Raw genomic sequence first — 4,776 nt, 5'->3', positions numbered from 1 at the left:
GGCAGCACCCTGGGCTGAGAGATCACGATCGTGTGACATTTACAAATGAAGCTAACAAGATTTCATAATTCTACCTCCAGCTCTTTTTTTCTAATATGGTCTTTCTGTTGCCATGTAAGGCTATGAAGCACTGCCGGGCTGCATGTAGCAGAGCAACATGGATTATGTTTACATAGGAAGGCTGCTTTCTTTTCCCTTATCGAACTTGGTATACTGGCTAACTGTAATTTCTCTCTCAATTCTGCCCTTTCTGCCTTTTTTTGCAAATATGCCAGAGAGTATTTAATAACTGTTCATATTTTGCTTATCCCCGCAGGCCAGAGTGAGGAACAGAAAGCCAGTGTTTAGTGAAATACATCTTCCACCCTGACAGCAGGGAATGTGCTGTGCACACACAAGTTGACAAAACACTGTTCAGCACTGCTTAGCACTTGGGGAAATATTTTCATTTGTGATATTAAAAAGCCTGTGTCTACTCATGGCACGCAGCGTGCCCTAGGGATCAAACTAGTCAGGGCTCCTGAACTCTCTGGGTAAGCTCCATAGCCATAACCATTTTTTTCCTTGGTTTACCCACCTGTTACCTGATCAGGTTTACCCCTCATCAACACAGACTGCATCATAGACTAAATTATAACATCCAAGGTATATTCACTGACTCCTCTACCGATGTCACATACACCATTGCCTGCTCACAAAACCCTCTTGCTGTCCACATTGGACAGATAGGGCAATCCCTACATGGCACAATGAATGGACACTAGAAATACACAAAAACCTGTGGCAAAACACTTCAGCTTTCCTGGGCATTGCATCGCTGGCCTCAGAGTGGCTGTTCTTCAACAACAGAGCTTTAAGAATTGACTTGAAATCAAAATTGTGGAACAAGAAATCAACCACAGACTGGATTGAGTTAAGCATAGTCTAAACATGGACTACAGATTCTTATCTTATTATCTGGATTAGCTTTTATGTCCCTATGGGTTTATTGCTTTATTGCTCCCTCCAGTCCCCTCTGTCCTTTCACAGCATCTGATGAAGTGAGCTCGGCTCACAAAAGCTTATGCATTTCTGATTTAGTTTGTAAGGTGCACTTCTAGCCTGCCTTCTACCTTTTAAATGAGCTGAGCAATATGTCTGTATCTGAAGGAAGGTGCTCTACAAATGTGCAGCATTTCTCTTTGGTTTTGCTTTTCTGCATTTCTTCAGCAGATCCGGTAGCAAAATAAAATACGTAATGATAACAGAAAATTGCGTCTCACTTTAAAATGTAACAAACTTCCTCCTAAAGAAGATGTATGGACTTTACACATTTTCCCCATTGCATAGAGCAACTATCTCAGGGGTAAAACTTGGCAGCTGTTTGACAGGCCAGAACATAATTTACTGGCCAGCGCACGTGTATGCTGTGCTGCTCTGGGTGTAGTGTGCGTATGATCCAGTTACGGTTTGTTGCCCACCTACAAAGAGGAGAAATGCTTTATGGCTAACAACAATGAACAGGGATTCTCCATTGGTTAAGACATAGTGATGTATTTGGTGAGGACATTTTCTTGGACCTGAAGGCTGCTCATTCTATTCCAAATTCCTGTCTTGCACAGCTAAACCTTTGTAACCACCACAGCATCAACATGCTACATCTTTGGGGATGGGAAGTGAGAAATAACATTGCATCCAGCTAAAACTGCAGGAAAACATAAGCTACCAAACTGTCATTTAGCTGAACCCTGGGATTAACATCCCTACTTCTTCAAAGACAGTTGTGGGATCCTTAATAGCCACACATGGTCAGGGCCTTTGTGGTGCTGTTCTGTACAACAACCTGACATATATTGAATATTGAGTCCAAGGAAAGAATACCAGCCACTGAATCACTGCCTGTTTCCTTCAGTACCAAGTAATTAGATGGAAGACCCCCAAGGAAAAATCCAACTAGCCCAGTCTTGCTGTGCCCAGGAGGGTGACAACATCCTCCTTTAGTCATTGTTGCTACTGGCTACTTTTTAACATATGTACCCCACACAAAATATACAGGCACTTTTGTACTGCAAAGTGCGTTGTTGTGTATATGGTTTTAGTTAAGTTTAACTGTATATATATATATTATTTTTCTGCTGCACTATGTGTACTCATGCTTTCTTTATGTATCTTGTCTCCTCTTCCTTGCTTGGGTAATCTGATGCTGTGCATAGCCCCCTTTGTTGGGTCTTTTGTCTTGGGATATACCTTGCTTTTTACTGTAAACAAGAAACCTGGCTCCTTGTCAGGTAAGCAGGGGAGATCAGATCCCCTAGCCTAACTGGCTACCTGGGCAGTGTTCTTTTTTAAGGAGGAAAAACTGGATTCAGGGAAAGCCCTGATGGGAAAATCTTGGGTGATGTTACATCAGGTATATAAGAACTTCTCAACTGAAGCTCAGCTCTTTTTCCTGGGGCTGCTGAGAGCAGAAAAGCTGAATTAGGAGCTGGAGAAACTGCTCCCCATTGGGGGGGCGGGGGGGGGGGGGGGGGGGGGGGGGGGGGAGGGGAAGAGGAGGCAGAGATCTCCCCTACCCCTCTTCACTGGAGAAGTGAGCTGAAGCTATGTGAAGGGAAGACCTCAGGTACAGGGAGAGAAAGTTGGTCTTAGGGTTTGAGACTCCTTGTCCGTTCCTCTTCTTTCCCCTTTGTTTTCCTGGGTTTTAAGTGGGATAATACTGTGTGGGTATTAATCCCTGGCACACACTGACCAGGGTTGAAGCCTGGTGGTTTTGTCAGCAGATTTAGGCCAGGATTAAAAGCCTGGCATGGTTTGGGCCAGGGTGAGACCCGGCATGGTTTCTTGTTTGGTCCAGGCTTCAGTGCAAATAGGCTTGGGTCCCCCTTTTATTGTTTTACAGCTGTTGTCTCTCAGCCTTGTTGTATGGCTGAGCCCTGCTATATGTTTAGGTCTGGGCCAGAATAGGGCTGGCTCCCCTTCTTCGACTTCTCTTGCAGTTTGCTGCACCAGCAGAGCTGGGGGGTGCAACTAGTAATTTTGGGGGTACGGTAGGCTGACTGAAGCCCCAAGTCACCCCCTCAAAGCCATCATGTAGAAATGGAGATCAGTGCCCTATAGCTACCCAGGGAGCAACAAGGGGCCTCTTGTGTCACAGAAGGACCTACACTCTCTAGCCGCTCCCCAAGATGCATCAAACCCGAAGAAGCAGCTCGTAAGACTCTCTGGTGTGGGTCCTCCTGTCAAGCTTATTGCTAAAGGGCAGGTATAGTGATGCAGGCCTCCAGAACTACTCATTGGGGAGCCCCGAAGTCCCAGACTGCCTGGGCATAAGTGAAGCCTCCCCAAGAGGGTGCAACCTATAGATTACGCCCAGTAGTTTAAAATACTAGTTGGTAGTATTTTAAACTGCATGTGGTGTTTTCCCTTGTTTTCATTGCCTGTTTTCTATTTTAAAAAATTGTCCTTTTGTGTTTACACTGCTTCTGAGGAGGGGCTTTTGTTTATGTGAGACACCCCAGATAAATTCAGTGATCCTAGATTTCTGGGTGCAGGCTTGAGCCTCAGTAAAAATTGAGTACCCCCAAATTTGAACCTGGTTCTTGCTGCTGACTGGTGCCTGGCAGAAGGGTTACATATGCTTTTATCTAATAAGAAACTAATAAAAAAGTAGTTGGTATCTTGCCAAGGCTGGAGGGGCAGGAAGGGGCTCTGGAAACCATGGCAATGCTGCCACGGCTCCCCCCCCCACCAGGTTTCTGGACCTGTTTGAAGCCCCACAGGCTGGATGACAGCTTTACAGGCTGGAGATTGAACACCACTGCTCTAGGCTGAGGGCGGGCTGTACTGTTTGTTCTCCTAGGCTAGGGACAGACATTACACACAAACTGGTTTAAGTGATCAGAAACTGGTTTAAACCTGTAACAGAATAGAACATAAATCAGTTTGAAAATGGCTGAAGTCTCAAGTTCCAGCAAGGGAAGTTTAGGTTAGATATTAGGAAAAACTTTCTGACTATGAGGGTAGTAAAGCACTGGAACAGGTTACCCAGAGACATGGTAGAAGCTCCATCCTTGGAGGTTTTCAAGACCCAGCTAGACAAAGCCTTGGCTGGGATGATCTAGTTGGGGATGGTCCTGCTTTGAGCAGGGGGTTGGACTAGTGACCTCCTGAGGTCCTTTCCAACCCTCACTTTCTATGATCCTACTTCTAGTTTGCCCTGGGTGCCCAGCTGTGTCCTTTCACTGCTGCAGCAGAGCCACCTAGTTGAGAGGCAGCATGGGTTATCAGAAGGGATTTTTCTTCCAGGAGAGAGAGACTATCTCCCTGAATGAAAGGAGCTGTCATCTGTTGGCATAGCTGTGCCCACACCAGGGGTTTGTCACACAATGGCTAGTTGTAGTTTAGTGTAGACCTGGCCTGAGTGAGGTAGTAGCAGGACGAGTGCATACTGTGCCCCTTTCTCCATGAGGAGCTTAGATTCCTTGCTTGGCTGTCCCAGTGCTTGTTCCCTCTCACTTGACATCACCATGGCATTTACACACTCAGCAGCATTTCATGTGACAATAGTCTCCAGCCATCAAGGGTACCTGGTCAACATGCTCCACTCACTGAGTCCGGTCAAGGATCTGAAACATTGTTGCTATGTACCTGAGAGCTGCCCTGTGCAACTGCAAACAAACTGGCTGCAACATCTGTATCTAGCCATAGACCATTTGATGGGATGATCCTGAGGTCCCTTCCAACCGTAATTTTCTATGCTTCAAATTATCTTGCTCCTGTTTCAATAAAAACCCACAA

Source organism: Alligator sinensis, unplaced genomic scaffold (genome assembly GCF_000455745.1).
Source record: "Alligator sinensis unplaced genomic scaffold, ASM45574v1 scaffold907_1, whole genome shotgun sequence".
In the NCBI taxonomy this organism is placed as follows: domain Eukaryota; kingdom Metazoa; phylum Chordata; order Crocodylia; family Alligatoridae; genus Alligator; species Alligator sinensis.
Note: the sequence above shows the minus strand (reverse complement) of the source record.